We start from the raw sequence: 9,055 nt of genomic DNA on the forward strand, positions 1-9,055 counted from the left end.
TGGACTAGATGACCTTTAGAGGTCCCTTCCAACCCAAACCATTCTATGATTCTATGATTACAAGAAAGTTCCCTATAAAGAAGCTTGTAGATGAAGACTGAGCAATGGTAAAGAAGATACACAAGACGGTTCATCCATATATGAAGAAGCTCCCTAGGTATTCTGGATAGACCAAGAAAAACTGACCGCTATACAGTTTCTAAACCATAATTGCTTCTTTGAGTGGCTAAACTCCAGATTTTAACACTGGAGGGGTCCAGCTAGAATATGCTGTGTTCTGACACCCTGTATATGTAAATTGAAATGTTATTTTTTCACATTATTATGCCTTTATGGATTTCTTAGCTTAGTGTTTTATAAGGTATCACAAGATGAATCTATTATTCTCCTTGTAGTGTACTTGCTGTAAAAATTACTGAATATGCAATTTCTATGTAGTTCAAGTATGGAAAGTTTTATGTGGAAATGGTTCAGAACAGGATGATATGCTTTTCCACCATTGCAAGCTGTTTCCTGCTTCCAAGATAGTATCCCTGGCTATATATTAGCATCTCCTCCACACATCACGCATTTGTCCCAGACGTCTGGGGCACAGTGGTACAGGCTACCACCCCAGTCCCAGCAAGAGCTTTCCAGCTGACCCAGGAGAGAAAACAAGACAGTGTCTTAAAAAATACCTTAATTTTCACTTTTAGTTCATGCAAATAACAATCAAATGCACTTGTATATTTTGTAGAAGTGAAGAGCACTCACAAAGTACTGATTCAAAAATATTTGTTCCTCAAAGTATTGTATGAGCTCATTGAGGACCCCAGTCCTACATCCATCCAAATCAGTGCAAAGCTTGCAGTGATGGCACTGGGAACAGACTGTCCATATGTGGCATCACGCACTCTACAACGCAAATGTTGCTCTCAGCCAAGGGACTTTCAAAGTGATCTTGAAGTGCACAGCCTCCGAAGCAAACCAGACAGTCCTTCAGTCATGGCTTGAACTATCCTGAAGGATCCCACTATACATCCCTACATACGACCTATGAATTTTAATATTTAGGGCAGGTCCAAGAGGACACTATAAGCATTTTAATTTTTTAATTTTTGAAATAGCCTGAAATGTATTTACCCAAGTTAACAATTAATGGGATGACAGTGGTTCAGAGTCCCAGTAATCACTGAAGCTAAACACACTTTGTACACACTTTGTGCACAGGTCTTGGACTTGTTTTTCTCAGTCTTGTCCTGGTTCACTGACTACAATGCAAAAGGAATTTTATAGATTTCTAGTCTTCAAGTCAATCTTTGGTAAGCCTGCTGGGTACTTTTTTAAGATTTTACTTTGAAAAAATCACAGAAAATGATAAGTTATCTTCAAAATGTTGAACTTCAGCTCATTGTCAGGACGTTAAGCCATAACTCTATGGCACATTACTGCAAAGAGTATGCAGTGTACCTCTACCATTTCCATTTTGTGCTTTGTTGTCGTATTTGTTATTATATGGTATTTCTTTTTCTTCTTAAGTAGAGATGCTTTTTAAAGCTCACAGACTTTAATGACATTTCCGTAATAGACAAAACCTGTGAATTGTGATAGGAGTTTTATAAGAACAGCTAAACAAAATCGTTCTAGCAAATAGCTTCAGTGTTTCCTAGTTCATCACATCTAAAATTGGGAAAATGAAGTCTCAAAAACAGCAGAAAGAGAAATATCATTCTTTTATATCCTACAGTTTAAAATGAACAGAAAATGTCAGGCATACTTCATACACACAAATTAAACCACCACATTTCTTTTGAACTAAGTGCACCAAATATAAAACAGCAGCATGTTCCATTTTTCCTATGGTCTTCAATAAATCTGAATCTTTCTTTTATTATTTGGTTCTAGATATTTATGAGCTACATATTTATGAGAATTAACTGCCTTGCATTACCCACTGCTTCTCTATGGATCATTGTGGAAAAATACAACCAAACAACAAACACAATTACTGACCTCTGATGCCTTACAAGCAAAGGATTTCAAAGTGCTTCTTAAACCTTTGGAAATATTATTCACATTTCTTCAATGTGAAAATGCAGTTATAGGAAGGTTAAAAGGCTGGTTCACATTTACGCTACAAGTTAAAAGCAGAACTGGAAAGAAAGCCAAGCATTGTCCGAGTCCAAACCTTACGCTCTGTCCCTTAAATGTAACCCTTCTCACCTTCACTGGTCTCATTAACATCCCATACCCCTACATAGCTGGAATTAAATTGGGATATTTCCCATAATTATGAGCTACCAGATGCTTTAGATCAGAGCTTTGACGTTTGCGCAAGGAGCTGCCTTCCAACAGGATTTGTCCAGCTCACCCAAATGGAGCTTTTGGTTTCAGAGAAAACTATCCTTTCAATGCAATAGCGATGTTACCCATTTTGCAGAGGGACATTATTTAGGATCCAGTACTGATCTGCAATGGGCAACTGAGCTCCACTCATTTAAAGAAATGGAAATAATGAGTTGATAATGACTGGGCTGAAAGCTGCTGCAATATATATGGTATTGCTCAGAGAAGGCAGGATGCAGAAAAGTCAGGTGGGCAGCTAGGGGCAGAGGTGTTGAGGGAGTGCGGGCTCTAATCCTACATCTGCCCCAGAAAACTCTGTCACTTCACTTCTCTGCATTTCAATTTCTGTGAAAGAGAAACAGAGGAGATGACAAAAAATTGTCTGTAAAGTGCTCCAAGGTCTGCTGATAAAAAGCGTCCTATGAGAGCTGGGTGTTACAAATATCCATACCTGCATGAGACAGGAAGGATTAAATCAGATTCGTCTCTGGGGTCGCACAGCACCAACCCCTGAACTTTACTGAAGATGTCTGTCATGCTTAAATCCTACCATTTGGTAGAATATTGGCAGATATCCAATGCAAAAGAAATTAAGGGAAATGAGAAGGGAAAGCAGGACTCCCTCCAAGATCAAAATTAAGGGGCACTCTAATATCATTGAAATATCACATTTGTATTGATGTAAGAAATACTTTATCATAAATAAACTGGGGAATTTGTCAGCAGAAGTCGTTAAGGAGGAAAATAATTTCTTAGATTTTTAAAATATAATAAGATTAGAGGTGTATTGAAGTAATGAGAATATGCATATCTGTATTAGACAGAATTTTTTTTTAAGGGATAGGAGTTATCATGCTCTAGGGCATAAGGCACCTACAAAATTACTGAGACTAAAAAGAGACTCTGCCACAAGTTTAATTTATAGAATTAAAAGTTAAACTTACAGATTTTATGCCTTCCTGTGTGGGGCACATTACAAAATTTACACCTTCTCATGAAGCCAGGTTTTGGCTGCTGACAGAGTCAGAATACTGGAATAAAGCATGTGGTAAAGGCTGTCTGGCCATTTGAAGTCAATGAATTTGCATCTGGCATGACTACTATTTATGATAGCACCATTCCGCAGGTGTGCCCAACACTGAGAAGGATGGTCCCTGCTCTAAAGAGTTTGTAGTCTGTGTTTCAGGGGGACATGGTAGGCAAGGATATTCTGGTCACAAGTTTGAATACCTTACCCGAGATGTTAGTATCATTTACCAGATCAGATAATTGTGCTTTCTTAGGAAGAAATCTCCATGTTTCTACCTTTCAAAGCACCACATCTAAGATTCTGTTCATTGGTAAAACAGACAATCGTAACTGCATACAGCTATTTGTCTACTGGAATGAAATTTCCCACCAGGCATAAATGCGTCGCAGCCTCTTTTGCCAGAGAGCAGGCAAATTGCATCAAGGTGGACCAGGCAGGGGACCATTTCATTTAGTTCATCTTCTTCTAGTGGAGGTCTTTAATTAATGTAGTTTGGCTAGGCATAGACTAGCTCACATCAACACAGGAGCTGGAGCTGGCTGCAAAAACCTAATGCTTCTGGTTATATAAGACAACAGTAACTAATGTTTTCAGTCTTAGATATGTAGAAGTTCAGACTAAAGGGAACTGTGAGACTGTCTCCTCTGAGCTCATGTGCCAGCATTGATTCTTGATATCAAACAAGAATGTTTGATGTATTTCTTTCCTAAAACAGTCCAGTTTCAAGCTGAGGATATAAGACATGGTGAATTGACTCCAAGGGGTAATCATCCTTCCTGTTAAAAATATGTTCTTTATTTCCAGTTTAACTGGCTTCAGCTTCCACACAACAGCTCTTTCGAAGTCTCTACCAGATTGAGGAGCATTTTAGGGTAGAATTTAACCCCAGCAAACTTTAAACACTTGCAAGTAGACATCCACATTTGATCTGTATTTCTAGATCTCCTCGGTTATCATTGGTGATGATTGGTGATAGCAAGCTTATATGTAGACACTGCTGTGGACACCTAAATTTGGGTACCTTAAGTTAAAACTGAATACTACCAAATCCCATCCTTGACATCAGGTATTTTTCCAGTGAAGATATGCTTACTTGACCATTAAGACAAGCTGGTTAAATACTGAGTCCAAAAACTTTTCTCTATCTCCATGTAAAACATTTTTGCAGGCTACAAACCATAGCGTCGCAGAAGAGTTGTGACTGGAAAGGAACCCAAACGTCCCTTTCCCAGCCCCTGCTTGAGCCAGGGTGGCCTTGGAAGGGAGAGCAGGCTCCTCAGGGCTGTGTCCAGCTGAGGTTTGAATATCTCTAAGGACAGACATCCCACCACCTTTCTGGGCAGCCTGTACCAGTGTTTGATCACCACCACTGTAAAAAAACATTTTCTTAGGACTAGCCAAAATGTCCCTTGCTGAGGCTGGTGAGTGGAGCCCCTTGCCCTTTCCTCATGCTCCTTTCTGGAGCTTACCAGTTTTGCAGATCCTCTAAGAATACTGCCCAGATGATGCAGTCTTTCCATATCAGTCTCAATAATGCCACATGCAAAACAAAAATCACCTTCTCGTTCTTCTATTCCTCGTCCTATGTTCATTAATTGCATTAGCCTTCTTCATCACAGTGTTGTAACTTAACAGCTGTTTGATGATTTCCACAATGTTTTCACAGCTCCTATTTCTATATAGAGGTAATGGTCTAAATTTCTTATTTCTAGCTATAAAGCCTTGAATTTCCTAGAAGAAAACAGTTTTTTGAGTGACCCTTTCCTGCAGTCACCAAGTACTTCACATTGTTGAACGTAGTTGACCTGCTTTCATCAGTAGTACTTCACTGATCATCTAAATTTTATTTGTGGTTTACTTCCAGAACACTGATAAAATCGTTGGCTAGATGCATGGCTAGTATTGATTCCTGAGGAACTTCATTATAAAAAACATCATGTGATGGCTGACAACTGCTCTTTCTGGTATCTTTTCAGATATTACAAAATATTCATCTAAAGTACATGAATTAGAAAAACAGATTTGGACATCTAGGGCATGGCTTCAGCCTTGATTGCATCTGGAGGGACAGACCTCTGTGTGAGATCAAAGGTCCCATTGTGAAAATATTTCCTGAACCAGATTTTATGATGGAGATCATTTCAGTTATGTCTGGTTGGGAACTGATGCCTATAGCTTGCTCTTCTCCTGAGGAATGGAGGAAGAAAATGGGGGAAATGTGCTTTAAAACAGCCCTTAAAAAAAGTCTTTGGGCTGTCAGGTTGAGGACCTACATTCCAGATGAACGAGGACATCTGGTCATCTTAATGACTTTTCAGAGCAGATCAGCACCTATTTGGGCATCTGAAATAGTTGGGTTTTCAACAGTGTTTGAACCCAGCAGCTCCTGCTGGGAACCCTGTTGAAAGTTTCAGAGCTCAGCCCTTAAAATTTCACTCCAAATTGGATCCAAACTTTTTATGAGCTTATATAAAGTAAAATAAGGCCAAAAAATAGGCCAGTGATTTTTTAATCATTGAAAAATAAGAGTTTTCATTTTTATTTGGAAATAAATTGTTGAGCTCTTTTGAAAAACCCAGCCCAAATATGCATAGCTTTTCCGAGACATGTTCTTATGGTAAATTTCCCAACAGCTATATGCTGAGGTTCTCTCTCTTGTTCCTGCCTTTCTCTTTACAGGGGACAAAAACTAGGTCTCTGCTCTTCTCAGACTTTCTCAGTTCTCCTGAAACTTTCAGAAACATGGTATCTTTGAGATATTGTAGGCAGGCATACTGAGGGAAAGCTGGTACAATTTCATAAGCCTCACTTCTTATAGAAAATCCAAGAGTAAAGGATAAATAAAAACTGGAAAAGATTAGATAATGGAGGCAAACTGTAAGGATTCTCTTAAAAAATTATCCTCTTTGCCTTGCTCAGATTTGACATTTCTTTCTCTCTCTCCACATATTTCATGCTAATAAAATGAAGGTTCTTTGGGGCAATTTTTATAATAATGACTTACTTGCATCATCCACTGCAGAAAATTGTATGTCCCAGTGCACTAGTCCTCAGCAATATGTATGAAAATCTTGGAGGTCTGAGCCCACAGCTGAAGAACTTAAATTCTCAGGAGATATATTTTCAGTTAAAGTTTTCTATGTTAATACTTCAGATGTTTCAACAATAATTTGCTGAGGCATGCAGGGTATCTCAGTTATAAAGAAAAGAGAGAGAAGTAATTAATGTGCCCAGTTTGATCTTCTAGTTTCCCTAAACTTATTTTCTTTGTTGCTTTCAGAAAATGTAACTAGCAAACAAATTAACAATAAGTCAGCAGCTGCTCTGAAGTTTCCTTAGTTACAAGACCAATTGTGTAAAGCAAAATAATTCCCCTTTGCACTGTTACGCAGGCCAATACAAACAATTCAGCCAACTGATAGCAAGCTTTTCTTTCCAGAATAGTCTTTGCCATGTTTCAGTGCATCTCCATGAAGGAATAATTATTGTAAATAATTGGTAAATATTTGTGGTGCAGCAATGTCTCTGCATCCCAGCTGAGACTGTAAGCCCTTTATGAGAGTCCATGTACACATAAATAGCAAAGATGGTCCCAGCTCTGAAGGCTCTCGATTTAAATCGGCAAAATAGACGAAGACCAGGCAAAAAGCAGTACTATTTTTTCCTATTTTGCATGTAGGCTACTAAAGCTTATGAATTTTGTAGAAATTAATTACCAATGGTAAATTACATGGGCAATTATCTGTGGTTTCACATGAAGTCCCTGTTAAAAGAGGAGAAAACTCAAAGCTGCCACACCAGAGCGCACCACCATTGCCGCGAGCCCATCCTTTCTCAGCAATTTTGGAAGTTTACAGTTTCTTTGCTGACCTACAGAGAGCGGCATGAGGTTGACCACACACTTTACCATGGTGTAGCTTGAGGTGTTTAGAGGGCTTTCAAAAGAAGACAGGAGTCTCCTAACCACCCCAGCCCCACTTCAGATCACAGAGGAGATTACTGGGCTGTGCGTGCTTAAACTAGGAGACATCTTTTCACTCAGCAGGGAGGAAAAAAGTCTTACTAACTTTTTATATTCCCACAGTATTTCAGTTCTGTTTTTAAGCTCGGATTGAAATCAGTAATGCCAAGGACATGAATGCCAAGGCTGCTCTTGGTGCATGCTGCCAAACTTAACCTGCAAGGAGATGGGCAAGAAATCCTTCAGGGCATACTGCTGCACTGAGACCTCCAGCCACGCATGGGGCTAAATTCTGGGAAGGAAAGCAGTTAGACATTTGAAGCAATCTCTAACTTCAACCAAATCTTAAGGGATTTATTGGCAAATAATCTGAATATGAAGGTAGGCACGGGAAATCAGTGAATATCTGCCCTTCCTGCACTGTTCATAAAACCCAATAGAAAACAATGTCCCTTTCTTTAAAAAAGATGTGTGGATGCTTGCTCTGGAGGGCATGCTTTGACTACCAATATTGCATTGCTTATAAAGCAAGCATCATGCTGAAATCTTGGGGTTTTGCATTACTTTTTCTCTGTTTTTTAACAGAAAATATATAATGGCTTCTACTTGTGAAGAAATATAAAAATACCACATTTTACATTAAGTATTTCCTTTTAAATCACAAATGAAATTACACTTTGGAGTTTTATAAATTTCTTTACTTCCTTTTTAAATCATATACATGCACTTGCAAAAAAAAATTTTAACATATGTTAAAAAATCTGGAAAGTCAAAGGTTCTTAATACACAACAGGCTTTTTTCTCCTACTACCCTCCGGGAATAAACAGCCTACACATGGCGTCACCCTAGACATCAATTGGCTCCACCCAACCTAAGAATAAGCCAGTTCCATCTGAAATTGAGGCCAGGAGAGAGAACTGTGAACCCCCAATTCCTGCTTCCATGATGCAGCAATGGGAATTCACAGCTCCTAGTACGGCACAGAAAGTAGTTTCTGACCATGTGTGGGAGATGCAAGGGACTGAAGAGATTTCCTTCCCCACCACTTTCCCCTCCCCTTTTTCATATCAAATTTTACCTTCTCAGAACTAAAGAACTAAATATTCATACAATAAGGTGAAAATGAGCATTCAAAGGTGACAGAGAGCAAATCATTCCTACCAACAGAGTCACGCAGTTGGGAGGAGAATCTACCTTGCTCCTTGACGTCAGATCAACATTTTGTCAAACCTTTCAGACCCAGCAACTTGAGGGCTCCTGTGTCCAATATTGGGGGAATGAATTACTGCCAGACCTTGACAGTTATCTTGAAACATGAGCTATGCTTGCAGGGCTAAACTGCCTTCTCCAGTTCTATGTTTGGGCTGATTCAGGTTTTCCACTGGTTCATATAAGACATGAATTTAATACCAGTCCTCATTCATTTTCCTTGGGTTGAGGGGGGAGGGACAGCAATGGGCCATTTGCTGTACCAATACTAGCAAGTGCCAGGTATGCATCAAGGAGGCTGTCCCCGGAGGTTTGCCAGTCCTCAGGACTTTTAGCTTACAAATCTCCTATTAGTCCAACTCTGGATCTTTGCTAGGCAGTATTTGTCAGCTATTTTGTGGCACAGACAAATAGGGCCTGTGATGAAACCCAAGCAAGATTTAAATTCAGCCCTCCAGAGGCATGTGGTTACCCCAGTAGCACTTCACCACCACTTCCCGTCACTGACCCCTTTCAAATTTCTGCATTT

The sequence above is a fragment of the Aptenodytes forsteri genome, unplaced genomic scaffold, assembly GCF_000699145.1.
Source record: "Aptenodytes forsteri isolate BGI_AS27 unplaced genomic scaffold, ASM69914v1 Scaffold155, whole genome shotgun sequence".
Taxonomy (NCBI): Eukaryota; Metazoa; Chordata; class Aves; order Sphenisciformes; family Spheniscidae; genus Aptenodytes; species Aptenodytes forsteri.